This window comes from Ananas comosus, linkage group 21 (genome assembly GCF_001540865.1).
Source record: "Ananas comosus cultivar F153 linkage group 21, ASM154086v1, whole genome shotgun sequence".
Lineage (NCBI taxonomy): Eukaryota > Viridiplantae > Streptophyta > Magnoliopsida > Poales > Bromeliaceae > Ananas > Ananas comosus.
In genome coordinates this window covers 3,123,781-3,144,754 of record NC_033641.1, presented here as the reverse complement: position 1 = coordinate 3,144,754, position 20,974 = coordinate 3,123,781, and the positions used below count along the sequence as shown (strand labels likewise).

At 38.2% G+C, this 20,974-nt stretch overlaps 1 long non-coding RNA gene across 2 annotated transcripts; it reads right to left on the bottom strand.

Annotated features, from left to right (window-relative positions):
• Positions 16,085-20,355, bottom strand: LOC109726838. Of its 2 annotated transcripts, XR_002220631.1 has the most exons (6): positions 20,043-20,355; positions 19,733-19,947; positions 19,536-19,638; positions 18,729-18,803; positions 16,836-16,893; positions 16,085-16,252 (listed from the first exon to the last, which is right to left on the bottom strand). It is a non-coding gene; the product is annotated as an uncharacterized LOC109726838 (long non-coding RNA). The 2 variants fall into 2 exon arrangements; XR_002220630.1 differs by having other exon boundaries at positions 19,536-19,947.

Genomic DNA, 20,974 nt, shown 5'->3' with positions numbered 1-20,974 from the left:
TTTATTTTAAGGATGAAAGTATAAATCCAATCTTTCAATTTTTTTTATCCAACTTTTTATATGTTAGATTTGAGCAAGTCAACGATATTTTGACAATTCTTACAATTAATTTTTATAAAATATAAAATTAATTTAAACTCTATCAATTTTTTTTGTTTTTAATGTATAATCTAGCTATATCTAAATGCTCAATATTGTAAATTTAAAATTTATATTTAATACAAATAATATAAACTATTTAAAATTTATTCAGAGGGAAAAAAAAAACCCTCCCTCCTCTCTCCCCTACTGGGTCCCACCCGCACTGGATCCTGATTGAATTTAAAAAAATAATAAATAAGAAAAAAATTAAGATGAGAGAGAGAAATTATTATTATAATTATATATAATTTTTAGAAAAAAATGATTTATTGTTCTTACATTTTTGCCTCTATTCTTTTTTTTATCTATCTTATCCTTTAATTTTTATTTTTATTTTTACCTTTTTCATGTTTCATTTTTAAATTTTCTTTCTTCTTTTTTATATATTTTTAATAATTTTTTTTACTCAGCTTAATTAAAATTTATATTTAATACAAATAATTTAACTTATTTAAAAATTATTTATATATTTTAAATTTTTATAAAAATAAATAAAAATTTAGATAAATGAAAAAAATTTATTAATTTTTTAATCAATATATAAAGAACAAATATATAAAAATATTAAGAAGAAAAAATTAAAGAGATAAAAAAAGACAAAAAAAAAATCCATCTCATTCTCTCTCTCCTCCTCCCTCGGCTGGGCCCACCCTCTCCTTCCTCTCTCTTCCTCTCCTCTCCCGCTCCTCTCGCCCGCCACGGGGCCGCCTCGCCGCGGCCGCGCGCCGCCTGCCCGCGCCCACGCCCGTGCCTTCGCTCACCGCCACGCCTGCTCGCCCCTCTGCCCCCTTTCGCCTCTGCGCCAGCTCGAGCCCGCCCGTCCCTCGCGGCGCGCCGCGCCTGCGCCGCTTCCACCCCGCACGCCGCCCGCACCGCGCGCGCGCCTGCGCGGGGCCCAGCTCGCCCACCCCCGCGCCTGCTCGCCTGCCCGCGCCACGCGGCGCCCCGCCACGCGCGCGCTACCCGCGCCCGCGCTTGCCCCTGCCGCGCGCCACGCCTCGCCACTGCAACAGAGCAAACAAAGGAAAGAGGGAGGAGAAAGCTAAAGAAAAAGAAAAAAATAAAGGGGGAGACAGTATGTACCACCGTCGAAGGTATTAGGGCCAGCGTTGGTAGGGCATCGAAGGCCAGCGTTGTTGGGGCATCGAAGTCCAAGTGCCTTTATATAGCCACTGGGTGGAAGCCAGCAAGCTGGACGCCGCCTCTCTAGATCTGTAGAACGCCGGGAATGTGCGCGAACGTGCAAACATGATGAGACAGTGATCGGACAGCGAACGGGAAAGACCTGTACAAAAGGGAGCAGACGAAGGATAGAGTTCCAATGCGTTGCTTGGGAGTGTGGCGGTAGCGAGCCGTACGGTAGACGGAAAAGAATGGAGAAGCTTCACCGGCGACGCGTTGACGATAGCATGGCGACAGGAGGATGCACATTAAGTGCAAGCGTTGCGGTGAGTGCTAATTAATGGAACCGCTGAGGCAACAGAGAAGCCCTTGGCCAAATTAACGACGTGTGTGCCACATCATGACAAAATTGGATCATTAGATTTTGTGCACATATGCAAACTCTGGATTTTATTAAATTTGTGCCAAACATGCAAATCGCGAGTTTTCAAACAAAAACAATTGAGATTTAATTAGATTTGTGCCACTCATGCTAAAAAATATTAAAATACAGCAGTTAAATATGAGAATAAAAATATAAGGTAATTACTACAGTAAAATATAGAGATTAAAATATAAGAAGTAAAAAAAAAATTATAAAATTAATAAGCCATATTTATAATTGCAATAGCTTGAGTTTGAAATTGCAACTCATTAAAGTTTGAGAACTAAAACTTTACGTATCTCATACTTCAGCAAAAAAAATATAATCATTAAAATTCGAGGACTAAAGTGTTCTGTATTTTATAGTTTAAGGATCAAAAGTGCAATTTTTCTCTTTATATGTTAATTTTAATCCAAACAAAGATAAAATTGAGCATCGATCGGGTTTATTTATTTAGTAATTTTATTTGAGAAAAGAATATATTAAAATATTTAATAAATTTTAGAATGCCTACTTGTTAAAATTAAAAGTCAACCAATCACATTTTGGATATTTCAAAATATTTTAAAAGTAAAATTTATCGTTCATCAAACTATAAATATGGTATTTAAGTTTTATATTAAAATTAAAGTAAAAACGTACAGAACTTTTCTAAAGTACGAATTATTTTGAATTAGCTATCCAACCTTTAAAAATTTAATTTTTACTATCTAACCTTTTTATATATTAAGTTTAAGTCACTTAATAATACATTGACTTCAAAATTTGAATGTGTTGTTTACAATAAATTTAATTAGTACTTCATTCAATTTTTGCAACTAAATATATTAAATAAGTAATTAATTTAAACTTCATTCATCGCTCTTTTATTTTTTTATTCTACAATTTATATTTAAATAATTAATATTATAAAATTAAAATTGATATTTAATACATATAATCTAAACTATTTAAAAATATGTATATATTTTAAATTTTCATAATGAGAGAGAAAAAAATTAATAGATTTTAAAAAAATTAGCCCCTCAAAATCAATAGAAAAGAAAAAATAAAAAATAAAAAATAAAAAAATATATAAAAGAGGTATGGGCCCACCTCAGCCGGCTGGGGCCCACCCCTTATAACTCCTACTCGGCCCCTTTTTCTGCCATGTGTTAAAAAACTGGGCTTTCATTATGTTTATAGATATTAAAAAAAAATCACTTTTTAGGATGTGTTTGACTTCATTAAAAAATTACTCTAAAATGATTTTTTTTCACTTGAAAATATTTTTTCAATTTAGTTGCTCGTGAAAAAATTTTCTCTAAAAAAAGCAAATTTTTGTTTTCTGCCTTCCATGATAGAAAATGAAAACTTTGTTCAAAATACACGACTTCGATGAGCTTGAGCACGCAGTCCACAAGGTTATCTTAACCTCGTGAACTCATGAAAGAGAGTCCACGATAGATCTCTCTCTCTCTTCCATTATATATACTAGTTTAGGACCCCTATAATTCATTACGAAATTCCACTACAATTAGGAAATAGAGGCCAATAATTCAGCTTCGACGTAAACACAGTTTTTCAGTTTTCGACCTCGAAGAAAACTAAAATTCTTACTCATCTTACCTCCAAATTGGTCCAAACAAAATTCTAATCACTAGATAATGAAGTCAAGATCACTACCAATCCTTCCAAAGCTCAGATCCTAAAAGAAAATCAAACAAATTTTATCAAAATCCAAAACTGATTCAGTTTAGTCCAAAAAATCAGCATTGCACCGTTTTGGATCTGTTGGATATATTGTTATATAATCCAAATAATATGTTCACATACAAGCCCAATAGGTGAAAGCGTATTAGGGCCCATATCAACTGGAGCCCAATAACTTACTTCTTAACCCTAGGGTTCTCCTAAGCACTGTTGAGCATTCCAAACTTGATGTCTCTTGGTGTAATACTTCAAGCACCAAAAACACCATCTATTCTCAAAAAACCCATAACCTCCAACAGAATCAACTTTAAAATTAGAGCTACAAACCTGATTTTCAACTCAAGGAAGGTATAAATAGCCTCTCAACATCCCCGCACGTAAGTACAAGCCTTTAATTTTGAAGGTGGAGCTTCAAAACTTCCCCAATTGCACAATATATCATCTCCCCTGACTAATAACCACTCTGCTCCCAGCTTCACTGCTGCAGTGAAGCTGCTGGCAGCACTTGATGCTGCTGCTACTATTGTTTGCTGGATGAGCTGGGACCAAACCAGCAAGGAACACAGAGAGAGGGATGAGAGGAAAGTTGCAAGGGTGCTCCTCAGTCAAAACACTATAATCATCCAAAATAAATGAGAAATTTTCAGCCCATAAGGAGTTAAACTTGGATTAAGAACCAAATTTCAGCATCAAGCCAAATCGGTTGCAAACTCACTTAGAACCAAAAATTTATATTCCGCTAACCTCTCACTTGGCCCAAGTAAGCTTCTAATTAGTAAAAGATGAAGATACGTTCCTTTCCAACCTATCAAGATCTCAGCCAAAAGAGGAAAATCCAAAGAGATTCATCAACCCTATGAACTATTTAAATTCAGCTCATATAATAAATTCGACTAATTGAAGCAACTTACCCCCAATTTAGCTAAAATTACACACTCCTCAAGCTCCCTTCTTCATCAAGAGTACATGAAAGAACCATTTCAAGCAACCCCAATCTCGAATTTCCTCCAAAACATCAACAAAGTTTCAGCTGAGCTGCTGTTGTTGCACTTGATGCTACTACAAACTGCAGCAACTCCTACACGATGCCCAATCAGCAGGAATGGAGAGGAAGTTGAGAGAGTTGCTAGTGATGTGCCTCTGATATTTCTAGCTCCAGTTTGGAGAAAATTAGAGGAGGAAGGAGAAAAAAATGGAGACTTATTGCAATCCACCAATACAACAAGCCTGATGCAGCCCCTTCGCTACTCGGGCTGTAAACGAGCTGAACTCGAGCGAGCTGGAGCCAGCTCGAACTCGCCTTGTTGTCTTCAAGGTCGGCTCGTGTTCGGCTCGAGCTCGAAACTCTAGCTCGTGATCGGCTCCAAACTTAATCGAGCCGGCTCGTGTTCGGCTCATTAGCTCAGTTATATAATGATACTTTACTCGTTAGTTCGTTAGCTCGTGAATCGGCTCGTTAGCTCATGAGTCGTATTCGACTCAACAGCTCGATTAAAAATTTTAACACATTTTATAAGCAAAAGATATTAACAACAAAGAGTAGATATAAAAAATTTAATAATTTACAAGTAAAAATAACAACATAAACTTCTTTACTACATAACACATTGTCCAAATAAAACACATTACAAGTTTACAAGTTACAACACAAGTCGAAATGTACTCTAAAATAAAAATATTAACGATATAAGTAGGCTTTAGGCAGAAAGAAACCATAAACCCAAATACCCAACCATCATAATAATTTGAATTCTAACAAAATTTAACAATTGCCCAAATAAAATTACAAGTTTCATTCCATCCATTGCTTTTCAATGATAGTTAAAATTGCCAACATCCTGAAAAAGATCAAAAACACAAGTTATGAATAAAAACAATTAATATTAAATTCAAATGTATAGACTTTTACCATCGTGAAAAGTGTACATTAAGTGATCAAAGACAACTCTTGATTACTTTGTGCTTCCAACCTTTCAAGGCACAAAATAAAGAAAAGATTTTAGAAATGTCAACAAGGTAAAATCCTTTAGAGCTCAATAGCATAACATGCAAATAATTATCTGAAATGATGATAGTGTGCTGTTTTCACAAATACTATTATGCAGATCTTCCAACTCAGTAATCTCTTGCTGAAAAATTAAATTTAAATCATAAATTAAGTATATAATAAAAAAGAAATGGTAAAAACTAATAATTGAAAATCATAGCATACTTACAGATTTAGATTTTGTAAACTTTTGTGAAGCTCTTATCCAATTTCCAGCACATACTAGGGCGTCTACCATTTTTGGTGCCAATGAACTCCGGTAATCATCTAAAACCCTTCCCCCGGCACTAAAAGCTGATTCCGAAGCGACAGTGGTAATTGGTATACTAAGAACATCACGAGCTAACTTGGACAAAATACGAAATCTGATATTATTCATTTTCCACCAACCCAACACATCAAATTTACTTGGGTCATCACGATCAACGGGAGCACACCCTTTTTCCAAATATGTTTCTAAATCTGATTTCTCAGGTTGGACAAATGAACTGCTTCTTATAAAATCATCAGTATTGTTATCATCGCTTGCTTTTTGTCTTTTAGATGAACTTGGATTAATATCCGCACTTGACGTTGTAGCTGAAAGGGTTCCTTAACCGCTCACACTTATTTTAGAGATGGAAGAAAAGTGTTCTGAAGCATAGCTATCGAAGAGATCGGATAATGCCTTTTGAACTATCATTATATTTCTTTCAACCTCATGACTTGGATATATTTTAGGAAAGCAGAATTTAACCAACAACATCTTGTATCTTGGATCTAAAATTGATGCAATGGCCATTAACAAGTTGCAAGAATCCCAATATTTATCGAATTTTTCTGCCATTACTCGTGTCATGTTTCTCATAAAATAATCATCTGATGTAGCTTGTTCAGCTAGCACTTTCTTAACTCTATAAGTTTCACGAAGGAACTTGTTAGATGTTGGACAATCTGTTGCAGAATAAATATTGCTTACATCATAGAATGATTTTAAAAATTTTCTTATCTTTTCATATCTTTCCTATTGATCGTCGGTGGGGCACCATCTATAACATGGATCTCTATTTGCATATTCACTAACTAATTTATAATGAAAAGCAGCATCAAGCATTTTATATGTGGAGTTCCATCTAGTAGTAACATCACTTGATAACCCTCTTTCTGTAGAGAGACCCAATTGCTTAGCAATTTCACCAAATTTTTGAAGTCGACCAGGAGACTTCTTGAAGTATTTTACTGACTCCCTTATGTCACTAATTATTTCAGCAATCTCTTTAAGACTATTTTAAACCATCAAGTTCAAAACATGTGCACAACATCTAATATGAAAGAACATACCCTTGAAGTGGAGCTTGTTTCTCCTTTCGAAGTTCAATCTTAAACTTTTAGTTGCTACGTCATTACTGGAAGCATTATCTAAGGTGATTGTAGACACTTTATCTGGAATCCCCCAATTTAACAAGCACTTAGAAATAGCATTGAAAATAGCCAAACCAGTGTGTGGTGGCTCTAGCTCAATGAAAGCAATGACACGCTTCTGCAATTGCCACTCTGAATCTATATAATGAGCTGTCAAAGCCATATACCCGATTGTTTGCTTGGGTGTCCAACAATCACATGTAAGTGATATTTTATCAACATTCTTTAGCACTTTTTTTAATTTCTCCTTTTCAGTTTCGTAGGCTTTTAAGCATTTATTCTTAATAGTGTTTCTACTCACCTTTTGAAAATTAGGATTCAATGCCTTGCACAATATATTGAACCATGTGTGTTCAACCATCGTAAATGGATATTCATGAACTATAATCATTTTAGCCATTATTTCTCAAAATTTAAAAGCGTCAAAAGATGGGCCAATGTAGACAGGAGAAAATTCTACCTCTTTATCTAGAGCTTCACTTGGTGGAAAATTGATTAAACCTTGATCTTTAGGCTGATTTTTCAAGTAAAAACATTCATTCATATGCCTTTTTAGCTGTGAGGTGGTGCCCGTCTCTGATTTGCAATACTTTCTTATACAATATTTGTATTTGAGTTTTTTCACTAATACTTTATTCTCAAGAACTTCTACTTCTTCAAAACATTCCCAAATCTTTGAAACTTTTTTACGAATTTTCTTTCCTTCTAGTTCATTTTCAATCCCATCCATATCATGATTATCAACAGTTTCATCCTTCTCTTGAGTATCACATGGTTCATTAGTGCCAATAAAAGATGCTGATTGTTGAGATGAATTGGGATGTGGCAAAGTGGGAGAAGACATAACTAAAAAAAAATATATAGAAACAAATAAATAAGCACATACTAAAAAACAATAATATGAAGAAAATGATTCATTCAAGAAATGGAAACTGTGATTTTGTGAACTTCTACTTGCCTTTTTTCAAGTTATCTCTGTTGTTCTACTTAATACGTCCCCACGATCAAATTCCAACTTGTTGTAAGTTATCTTCAACTTCAAAAAAATATATAGAATGATAAATACAACATTTAAAATAGAAAAGATATCAATATTCAAATTAAAAAAGTTGAAAATAGTAAACCTAAAGAACATAAGAAGAAAACGAAAAAAAAACTATCTATAAATAAACATACATGAAGGGGAGGAAGATGTGCGAGTGCGACGGTGGATTTCACATTGATCCGGCACGATCTACCTAAATCTTTGTAAAAAAAAATCATATCAGATTTAATTAGAAGCTCGAGAGAAAATCCCTCCCATTCCCCTCAAAAAAATCAAAAGAAAAAGAAAAAAAAAGATGAAGATCAATAAAATGAACCTGTTGAAAGCGCACCGCCGAAGTTCGCTGCCGGGGGTTTGCGAACGGCGAAGAATTGCTGCCGAGGGTGTGCGAATGGCAAAGGGAATTAGGGTCTAGGGTTGTGAGAGACTGAGAGAGATAGAGAAAGAGAGAGGCGGCTATGGCACTGTGCGGTGCTTGTGTCCTTGTGCGAGTCTGAGAGAGAGAGAAAGAGAGAGACTCATGTGTGTTGTTGTAATGTTGTGTGCGGCTGCAGTGTGAAAAAAATTGGGTCAAAGCTATTTAGGGTTAGGAGTTAGCTGGACATAGGAATAGAAAGAGTGGAATTTATTTCATGGGCTTATGGGTCATGAGTGAAAATAAGAAATTCTAAATATAAATGGGCTTATGGGCTTCTTTTATAAATAAGCTGAATTTGTTTTTTAAAGTTGGGCTAAAAATTAAAATTAATAATGGGCTTTTTTTGCATTTAGCCCCCTAGAAAAATTTTATTTCAAAAATGGCACTGTCAAAATTTAATTTGCAAAAATGGCCCTATCCCTGCCACGCAAGCGCCACATCAGCGCCACGCGAGCAGGGCTGGGGCCAGGGTGTATAAGTTGAACACGGTGAACTATTTACCGTGTTCAAACACGGTGAATGGTTCACCGTGTCTAAACACAGTGAATGGTTCACTGTGTCCAATGTGTTATTCACGAGAGCCTAGGGCAGAGGGAGACCCTGGGGGTAATACATGAGACACGGGGAGCCATTCACCGTTTCTTAAACACGGTGAATGGTTCACCGTGTCCAGACGCGGTGATTGATTCACCGTGTCTAGACGCGGTGATTGATTCCCCGTGTCCAGGGTGAATCAATCACCGTGTTCTCTTTGAATACAACCCTGCGAGCTGCCTTCCTCTTCCCCCCAACTCTCTCTTGCTCTCTCTCTCTCTCTCGCTCTTTTCCTCTCGCTCTCTCTCTCTGGCCGACGCCGCCGCCGCCGTCGCCGATGCCGCCGTCGCCGATGCCGCCCTCTGTCGCCCAAGGTTACACCCCACTCTNTCCTCTCGCTCTCTCTCTCTGGCCGACGCCGCCGCCGCCGTCGCCGATGCCGCCGTCGCCGATGCCGCCCTCTGTCGCCCAAGGTTACACCCCACTCTCATTCTCTCTCTAGCCCTAGAAGCCCCCACCTCTCTCTCTCTCTTTCTCTCTTTCTCTCTGTGACCCACTACGTCGCCGTCGGCAACGCCGACGACGCCCTTAACCCACCGAGAACACCCACCACCCCTCTTGCTCTCTCTAACATCTCTCTCTTCCTCTCACTCTCACTATGCCGCCGCCGCCGATGCCGCCCTCTGTCGCCCAAGGTTACACCCCACCCTCATTCTCTCTCTAGCCCTAGAAGCCTTCACCTCTCTCTCTCTCTTTCTTTCTCTCTCTTTCTCTCTGTGACCCACCCCGTCGCCGGGCATCGCCCTTACCCGGCCGAGAACACCCCCCCACCCCTCTTGCTCTCTCTAACATCTTTCTCTTCCTCTCACTCTCACTGTGCCCCCGCCCCCACACCTTACACCCCCCCCTTACAGAGGCTTCTTAATGTGAGAAGCCTCTGTGAGTGTAACGTATCGAAACCCGAAAACGATTATCGAACTTTGATCAAATTGGTTAAAGTGTCCAGAGAAAGGGGCTGGCGAGTTCCATTTTACATTCCAACAAGGTTGGAAGGGTGAAAATGAGTTTAGAAAGGGTTAGAAGGGCTTTAGCATCGAGCGGTGCGAAATAGAGTCGAATCGGAGCTAAAACAGAAATCTGGAGCATTGTGTACCGGTACACCATGGTGGTTGTACCGGTACAGCAAGCAACCCGAGCACAAGTTGCTCTCGGGTTTGAGTCTGCGCGAAGGTGTACCGGTACGGGACCCGTGTACCGGTACACAAGCTGCGAAACCGAGAGACTTTGCTCTCGGGTTTGGACCTCTGCGCAGGGCTGTACCAGTATGGGAGCCCGTGTACCGGTACACCTTGGGTCTGACAGCCCAGTGAAGTCTGCTACAGAGTTAAAGTTGAGGGGCCTATTTGCTAATGTTACAATATGTTATTTGGCCATCTCTCTCTCCCTTTCCACAGCAAACACACTCCTCTCCCTCTCCCTCTCATTTTTCCCTCTTTCTCTCTCTAAAGCTTGGGCTAGGGTTGGGAGAGAAGGAGAAGAAGGAAGGAGAAGAAGAAGCAAGAGGCTTGGAGAAGGATTTTGGTGGGTTTAGCAAGCTCTCCTACAAGAAGGACTTGGGGGAACTTGGGCAAAGGTGAGTTCTTTAACTCTAGAACTNTTAGTGACATTATGACAAATGCACCTTAGAGTTAAGGGTCATATGAACATGGTTCTCCTTGGAGTTAAGAAATGGATTGAACTTGGAATCCTTAAAGTTAAGGATTGATCGTACTCACCTAATAGTCCTTGCTTGAGGGCGGTAGCTCCCCCTCGGGCGATGTGCTCCAGAGTTGTCATCACTGGGTCGTAGCGATTATCTCCCCAGAGGGCGGTCCCGTCGGGTCGTAGCGGTTATCTCCCCGACAATAGGGATTTGGGTTGGTGAGTTTGTTAGGGCGAAACCTACGGGCTAGCCATGAGATTGGGTAATGAAAAGTTAATCTTGCATTCATCATGAACATACTATTGAGCATAGTTTTACTTATCGTTCAGGCATATTAGCTGTATTTGTTAGTTGGTTATTATCTATTCTTTCTTCTATTATGCTTTATTAGACCTAGTGGGATAGTTGGCGTGATTGCTTGTCGAACCCACTGGAAACTTTGTTGTAGTTCTCACCCCACTATTTCCATAGAGGCGGGACCAAGCGAGCCGGCAGATGATCGTGGTAAGGGCATCGCGCCCTAGGTAGTGACCGCCCGAGATGATTTTCATTTTGTAGTTGCATACCCTTTACTATCATCTTTTGTATTTGATGATTTTAGTATCATGAACTTGCTTTAATGAATGATGTAAGGGATATTTATTTTAAATGTCAAAAGTTATATTTTGGGTGAAATGAGATGTAAAAAGAAATGATGCAAGAATGTGAACAACTTGATTATAGTTGGATGCATGTATGTGATTTAAATTTAGTCATATTATTTGTATATTGAATTGTTAATTCTTTCACCTTGGCTATTGCTTGCCCTCGTGCAAGCCATTGTGTATGCTTCCGCTTATGCAAATTGGACTCTATTGATACTTGTGTTGAGCCTTGGGCGAACAGGGGAAGCTCTGTCCGTTCGGCGTCTGTTTGACGCTCTCGAACCGGCCAAAAGGGATCGGGCTCGGGGCGTGACAGTGAGGCCTCTCACTAGCAGCCCCCCCTCCCCACAGAGGCTTCTCACTGTGAGGCCTCTCACTGGCAACCCTCCACAGAGACTCTTTGAGGCCTCTCACTGTGCAACCCCCCCTCACAGAGACTCATAGAGACTCTCTGTCTCTCTTTGTCTCTCTCTATCTCTATCTCTCACTGATTGTTCTCTGTGTCTTTGTCACAGGTCAGTCCGTAGCTCTTAATCGGCATAGTAGTCACGCTGACCGTGTTCCCAAAATGATAATACCATCTCTTACCCTCTCCTTTTGTTTTATGTTAGAAATGTGGTATGTCTTGAGTTTAATATTTATTTACATTTTATTATATTACTTTAGAACTCTATATCTGGCGACTGTGTTCCTTTCTATATCCATTGGGACAGAAATTTTGTCGAGAACAATAATGTATCACGATATATTGGTGGCCGTAAAGAATTGGTTGTGGTCCGACGTGATATCTCATTTCGGAAATTTGAGATGGAAATATATAATGTTACTAATTATGATCGAGTGGAAGACCGTCTACGCATCACGGTGAAATGTCCAATGGGAGGCGAATGGGAATTAGTTAACGTATCAAATGACAATACACTATCTGGTGTGATGAGTATTTTTTCCTTCCATGGATGTATAAAATTATTCGTGGAGAAATATGTGTCGACGACACACGACCGTCCAAATACTGTTAATTATACCGAAATGTGTCATAGTAGCAATTATCAAAGGAATTACGTCAATCGCGAACGAGTTCGTACATCAAGGTATAAAGCAATGACCTTTATAAATATTTTTTTCATGATTCCTCAATTAGTTTAGGTGCGCAAAATTAATAACTTTGTCTTGTAAGTGTTATAGAGAGTTTGGAGTCCCATGTGTGCCAGTTAGTGCATCATTGCCATCTACTATGATGGATCCGTCTCCGTTGGTTGCTCAAAATGAGTGGTAGGTATGATTTAGTTACATGAAATTTTGACCAATGCGAATAGTTTATCTTATATATCTTTACAGGTTTACTATCCATCCTTATCAAAGTGAAGGTCTATCTAGTGTTCATGAATGGACGGATTGGGAAGTGAGAACTACTATCCCTCCTTATCAAAATGAAGGCCCATCATCTAGTGTTCATGAATGGACGGATTGGAAAGTGAGAACTACTGTCCCTCCTTATCAAAATAAAGGTTCGTCATATAGTGCTCATGTATGGACGAATTGGGAAGTGAGAACTACTATCCCTCCAAATCAAATGAAGGTCCATCATCTAGTGTTCGTGAATGGACCAATCGGGAAGTGACTGCAACTAATAATGAGGACGTAATTGGAAGTGATGAGGAGTATGTTATTGAAACTGATGAAGAGGATCAAGAGCGAATTGATGCTGATTCTAGTGATGACGAGGAATCCTTTGTTGCGTGTTCTTTGGATCCTGATCATGACGGTGGCTTGAATGCCCTCGCATGCGCTATTCAAGATGAAGGTGTTGAATGGATTGAAAACTCAAATGTCAACAACGAAGATGTACCGGACCCGGTGGAATTCGAGGAATATGAAGATCAACGACAACGGTTTCTCCTGGGTAATGAATTAATTAATCAAAGCGTTGTTGATGCATATAGTGAACAAAATATTGATCAGGGTCCTCCAAGTGATGAAGCATGGGCTAATCGGACTTTTCTGATAAATCATCCCTAGTGAGGGCGTTGGACGCTTGGCACATTGCACATAATGTGCAACTTAAAGTTGTTAAGTCAAATACAACTAGATATACTGTGATATGTCGTGGTGATTCTTGCCCATGGAGATTACATGCCTCTCAACCGAAAGGTAGTTCATTTTTTAAAATTAAGACTTTAAAGGTCCGCACACATGTTCAATATACGGTGAATGGTTTCCCTGTGTTCATGTATTACGCCGGCGCTTACTTGCTGTGGGTCTTTGCTGCGGGTTTATAGTGCTGCGGGTTAAGGAATAACAGATTGACATGATGACGATTCACCGTGTTTAGACACGGTAAACTGTTCACCGTGTCTAGACACGCGTGAAACCATTCACCGTGTTCAACTTGAACACCCTGGCCCCAGACCGGCCGCGGGCGCTTACGTGGCGCCGGTGTGGCAGGCCAGGGCATATTTGCAAATTAAATTTTGAGAGCGGCTATTTTTAATAAAATTTTGTCAGGGCGGCTAAATGCAAAAAAAGCTGCATATATTAATATGTTATTATATATTTATAATACATATAATTATATAATACGCAGCCTGTTATCGAGCCGAACACGAGCGAGCTGAGCCGATCTCGTGTTCGGATCGTTTACTAAACGAGCGAGCCGATCTCAAGCTCATTTCGAGCCAAACACGAGTTGGCTCGCGAACAGCGAGCTGGATTGCCACCGCCCATTCACTACTGCTGCTACTTGTTAAAGTCCTGCGTAGGAAAAGAGTAGGGGGAGAAAGAATAGAGGAAGAATGAGAAGATAAATAGGAGAAGGAAAAGAAGGGGAAGGAGAAAAAGCATCAAATCTCAGCCATCTACTAAAGTCCAATAACCTGAGTTAGCGCTAGCATCAGGAAATAGAACAACCGTGAATTTCGAGTAGCTGGCCAAGCTGCTCAAGTTGCTAAAGTAGTGATAGTTGGACTTTAGTGCAATGTGCCTTAGGCATATTCTAATAAAACTACACCGGCAGAAACCTAAGGGAGTTTCAGGGTTAATTGTGACGTCAATTTTGCGTCTAAATCAAATCTGCATCGTCCCGACACTTTTCCAACATATCGATTTATTCACGGATTGCGATCATCATTTTTTTTCCAAAACACTACAATTATATTATAAATTTATTTAAAAAATTAAAATATTAAATTCCAAATATTGAAATTTAAATTTTAAACTTCAACATTTTATATTTTAAATTAAAATTTAATTTTAAATAATAAAAAAATTTAAATTTTAAATATTTAATTTTAAATTTAGATTTGAAATTTAAAATTTTTAAACTTAAATTTCAAAATTTTATATTTTAAATTTTTAAATTTTTAATTTCAAGTGAAAAAATTGCTACATTGCTGAGAGAAAGAGAGAGAGGGGGAGGGAGAGGGAGAGGCGCGCTCGTGCCCGCTTGAGTCGCCCGCCTCGCGCGCCCGCACCCACACGTGGGGGGAGAGGGAAAGGAAGAGAAGGGGAGAGAGAGAGAGAGAGAGGGGGAGGCCGGAGGGGGAAAGGGAGAGGGAGAGAGAGAGTTGCTCCGCGACCCGTGCCCGCGCTCGCTCGAGCCGCCCACGCGCGCTACGCCAGCCCACGCTGCCATGTGCATGCAACCCACGCCCGCCCGCGCTGCCACGTGCACGCAACCCACGCCCGGCGCCTGCTCGCGCCCCTCGCGTGCCCGCGCCCGCCCGTGCTACCACATGCGTGTGACCCGTACCTGTGCCTGCCCTCGACTGCGCTGCGCCTGCCCGTGCTGAAAATAAAAAGGAGTGGGCCTCATCGAAGCCTCCCGCCAAACGCGGGGAGGCTTCGATGGAACTCCACTTTCATTATATACTAGTTAAGACCCGCGCTTCGCGACGGATCGATAGATTTAAATTAAATATTCATTAGTAATTAACAAATAACAATAAAATAGTTATTTGCATACATAAATATATTTCATATATTAGAGTTTTTAAAAATTATAAGTGATTTTGAATTTTCAGCAAAATCAATTTTATATAACAAAGGAGCAAGAAGCATACCAATTTCTTTTAGCTCAAAAATAAAACTAGTGCAGGGACCCACGCGATGTGGCGGGTAAAAAAAATTTATTAAAAATTTGCAGATTTAATGAATAAATAAAAACGTGATGAAGAAACAAAAGAATATAACCACATGTAATTGGACTTACTAAGATGAAAAATGCAGTAAAAGCTTTAATAATGGAATTACAATCCAATGTAGAATAACAAAAGAAAGTGAAAAAAAAAAAAAAAAAACTCAATGAGAAAAAAATTTACTCAAAAAATATTTAGAATATTATGAAAAAAGAATAACAAATAATAAAGAGTAAACTGAAGAGGCTCAATTCATATTTAATATAAAGAGATTATCTTTCCTATCCTCTTTCTAGACCCAAATTACATTCTTCTTAAAAAGTAAAGATCATTACATTTGCCGTCATCATAAACTTACCAAAAAATGCAAAGAAAGCTCAAGAAAAAGTCTAAAAGAAATTTTACAATAATAATAATAATAGTTAGTTTCAACTACCGCTAAATTGTAAAGACTCAACTTTCATACATCTTTGAGCTAACAACTGAACAACTTAACATTGTTCTATACTATGGTTTTCTATACTCTACCTAATTTGGTATTAATTATGAAAAATGCTTATTTAACTTTATAAATTTTCTAAATTCATGGCTGTAGATTATAGAGTTATCAATTTTCAATGGCAGCTCTTCTAGCATTGACTTCATTATCCATTCCACAGATGCAAACTAATAATGACTAACACACACTGCATTTAGTCTTGTACAAATACATCTACAAAACAACAAATTCAAAATCTAATTACATTTCAATTCGCCAAAAGAGATTAACTACATTCATTATACAAAATAATCTCTAATATCATCAAATTGTGTCAATCAAAGAATGTTCAGTGAACGGAGCCCTCATATTATCTGTCGTCATCACAAAGCCACTGAAAATATTTGGTTCCATAGCTTAGACAAAATTATAACCCAAATCACCTCCAATGCTTCACTCAACAACAAAGAACTGATCAATCAACACGGAAAAAGTATGTAAAGCAAAACAACATCACCATTGAAAACCAAACTAAACCAACTACTAACAGTAGATGAGCATAAAAAGGAAACAATAAAAATATTAAAATTAGTTTGCAAATAGAAGCCTAAAGAAGAGCACACAAACCAATAAAAGAGGATCCTTTTATTAAACAAACCACTATGCAACTAACAATTTGATCACAATCCACCTCAAAACAATCCAATGGTTGCATGAAAAGGAGAAAAACCAGTCGAAAAATAATATAGAAAAAAAAATAAATTTTATATAACTGTAAGATGAGGTTCAAAGCCAGGTTAAAAAAAAAGAATTTTATAAAATTGGCTATAGGGGAAAAAAAAATTGCCATATAAAAGTTGAGTCTCTAGCAGTCCTAAGCAAGAAGAGAAAAGATAGAAGATCACCATTGTTAGCATCATATAAAATAAAACTATTTTTAATAAAATAATAGAGTGTTTCAAATCTCATGGACTTTATTTATTATTTATTACATAATGCATAAAGTCATAGAGATTAGACAAATATTAGGAAAAAGAGGGGGCAAAAAGCAAACCTCCAAATAGACAGTTGAATTATTAGTGAACCTGATAGAATATAAAAAGTTTCCAAGCCTGCAATAAAGATAGTAGATCAATAGTATGTGATAATAATCATCATTAAATAAGAGTTAAAAAAAAGAAATACTAACACTTGCAACCTACAAACAATTTGTTGCTACTTGTGCAAACTTTTTCTGTTTAATAGATGAAAAAGATCCAAGAATGTTGAATATACAGCATATGATAATATACTTATAAAATATCATAATAGATTGAGAGCCGCCAAATCTCTAAGCTATGGCATATACCATAGCCTTGTCCCGGATAATGAAACCAAGTAATTTGATCAACTTTTTATTTTTCTGAGAGATGCTTTCAATTGCGAAATAGAACACAAAGTTTGACACAAAAACCTACAATAGACATGGAGTTTTCTTAAATTTCTTAAATCTCCATAAAAACATGCTTCTAGACCATTATAAATTAAGAAATGGATTAGAAATAAAATAACAATCACTTCATGAATGCTGGAGCATGCTGGAATAAGAATCACCACATGAATACTGCAGGATGTTTGAGTTGTTCTTCAACCCTCTTTGAAGCAATGGCACTCAACTGAGATTAACATAACCCAGTTCGACTAATTCAAATGAAACCAGAAAAAGCCCAGCAACTGGAACTATTCCAAATTGCACCATGCACACAATCAAAACTAAGGTACACTAAACCCTAACACAATTGATTCCAGATTGCACTATGCACCCTAAACCCTAAACACTAAACACAATTTAAAAACTAAGGCAAATCAAATATAACGATAATATCTAAATAATGGAATTAAAATAATAACATTTCTTATAGCACTGGACAATGGCTTAGTTAAATTACTAACAAAATGTTAAATTGAAACCACTAAGCTTCTGAAAAAAATTGGAAGTCAAAATGACTTATCAATATGCCACGCTTATTGTGTTTGGACTATCGACCTAGTTTACAATTTGCCTCATGACACCTATAAATTTAGTTTTAAATATTCTTAGAGGGAGGGTTACTTCGAAAAATAAAATAAATCCTGATAATTTTCCAAATAATAAAACATAGATGCGGCAGCAGGCTCAAACTTCACATTAATTAACTACTTTAGAGATAAATAAACTATAACCTATATACTGCCATCAAATACGGTCTTTTTTACATAATTTGAGTAGTTAGACTAACAAAATACCATTTTCTAGTAGTGAGTTGTTAGATAAAGGGCCGGGTTCATTCAAAGGAATTAATTTACCCAAGGAATTATTTTTTCATTTCATGTTTTACTGTAAGAAAGTGTTAAGAGGTTATAGTAGCAAGTAAATCCTACTATAATTCGAATATGCTCTCAGTCTTCTCTTTCTGTCAAAATCATGTCGTAATATCCACTCACATGTTCATCATTCATTTATGTAAAATTCTCCCATAATTTATCTTAGATGTCTAAGTCAATTTAACCACATCCACTGAAACTTTAAAACAAAACTGAAACGAATTTTGAAGACTAAACTCCATGGACAATATTAAAATCTACGCCATATTGCATGGACTAACTGAAAATATAAGTATGAAATTGAAATTATTGTGAAATTTCAAGAACTAAATTGATACAACTGAAACTCATAATGACTAAATTAAAGATGGCTCAAACTCTAGGGGCTAAATCTATAATAAAACTTTTTTTGCTGTAAAATAAACAATAAAAATAGCTTATAATACATTTCGGTTGTTCCAAGTCAAATTTTTGACATTAAGAACCATATAATCCTGCAGCAGTAGTGGTTACAACAATATTTTTAGTAGAATTGTAGATAATATCCAAAAATTAAGCTAAAAAAATAGCACAAAGAAAGAAAATGGTAAGCAAAATATAATACCTCAAGTAAGAAATCGACATCTCTACAGAGGGAGGTCTCGTGTTCTTTTAGGAAATAAGGGTATTTCTTTATGGCCTATAAATGAGAGAAAACTTCATTTGAAGCACACGAAGAAATAGTATCGCAATATGATCTTTATGATCCTTCAATATACCCAAAAATCAATTTAAGCATAAAAATTTTATCTATTGAGTACTTATACACCAAGTACCAGACACCAACTTAAGTGTCAAAAATATGATGTTTTAAATATTTACAGACCAACAGAAGCATGAGCATTGGTTTTTTTTTTTTTTTTTTTCCTTTTTGGAATACCCAGATACCAATTTCAGCATCAAAATCTGATTTTTTAAGCAACCAAAAACCAATTTAAGTATTAAAATATGAGTTTTTACAATACCGAGAGACGAACTTGGGAACCAAAATTTGATCTTTTAAAATATCCAAAAATCAATTTAAACATCAAAATATAATCTAAGTATTTAGGCATCAATTTAAACATCAAAATATTTTTGAGTGCCCAGAAATCAATCTAAGCATCAAAATCCATTCTTTTACAGTACCCAAAAATTAATTAATTTCAGCATAAAAATATGATCTTTTTTGTATTTAAATACCAATTCAGAAATCAAAATTTTTACCTAGAGACCACTTTAAGCATCAAAATATGATATTTTAGGATACCCAAAAATCAATTTAAAAATCAAAACATGATTATATAGTGCCCAGAAAAAAATTTAACCATCAAATCAAATCTATTTAACTACCAAAAAAATCAGTTTGGGAAGAAAATATGACATCGTATACCTTAAGGAGAGTGACCCATACCCTTGGTCTCTTCGTGCTCTTCTAGTTCCTGTTGGCGTGGGAGAGGCGGATCGAGGAGGTGATGGAGCGAAGGCAGAGGCTCCTATCAAAAGGGGATGGGCAGCGAGAGTCAAGAAATCTAGGGTCGGAATTAGGGTTTCGGCGAAGGGTGAGATCAGGGTGAGAGCGAGGAATACACAGAAGCCGATGCGGAGGTTTAGATGAGGACGAGGGTGACGAAGAGACGGAAGCCGAACAGTTGCGATCGTTTTCCTATTGAGTAAGAGAGGGCGAAGCGGCGCGTGCGCGACAGAGAGAAGGAACGCTCGAGAAGGCGACAGGGGAAGACGGGCGACGCGTAGGAAAGGAAAAGGAGAGAGAAAAATACTGGCAGTGGGACCCACAAGGCCACCTGTACAAAACTTTAAGAATGAATTAAGCCTAAGATGACACGTGGATGACTAATACGGAGATTAATAGAGGATATATAGATAGATAGTTTGTTACCATAGGTATATTATGGGGTACATTTTTATGTATGCATGCTAAAGAAGAAATCCACCACTTTCTCTTTGATGCACTTTCTTGCTCTTGAAGCTGAGCAACTGGAGGAGTTGATGGGTTGCGACATTGACTCGAGTGCCGACGCTGGCAGGCAAGACGACGTCGATGGTGTGCACGGCCGCAGCTCTGGCGGCTCTAGCGACAATGTCAAAGGACCCGGCAGCAGCGGCTTCCGGCCAGAGTCTCCTCTTCCTTCTTCTTCTTCTCATGTTACTCCCTTCTCTCTCTCTCTCTCTCTCTCTCTCTCTCTCTCTTTCTCTCTTTTTTTTTGTGACTCTTTTTTCTTTTTTGTTTGGCTTGCTCTCAGCGTGCGTGTGGATGGGTTGTGCGTGCCTCCGCCCCCCATTTTGCCTGCCTTCCTGAGGCCATTTAGAGGACTCGGGGGAACTGAATCCCAAGATACCCCGCCGGCGTTGACGGCGACAGGACGAGCTCGGCGCGATCCGCAACTGGATCTGTGGGATCTATGTACGGCGACGGGAATGGGAGACGCGAGATGCGACGGCGACGATGATGGCTCGTAGTGGCGGAATTTCTGGCAGGATCTAAGGGACTCGACGGGACTTGAAGGTATGGCCGGCGGGATATGGGGGATTTGCGAGATTTTCCGGCGAGACTGACGGCGGCGGGCGTGATCTCCGGGATACGCGTACGGGACGGCGGATCGGTTTGAGGCGACGACAGATGGCGCGGGATTTTCGGGATTCGCCGGTGTGATTTGGGGCAACAGACGCACGATTTGGTGTACGGCGGGATTGGGGGTATCGGCGGGATCCTGTGAAGAGAGGACCCACGCCTCATAGGGAAAGAGAAAGAGAGGAGGTATTTGGGACCCACCTCCGAAATCACGGAGGAGCTGTAGAGAAGGTTTTCGG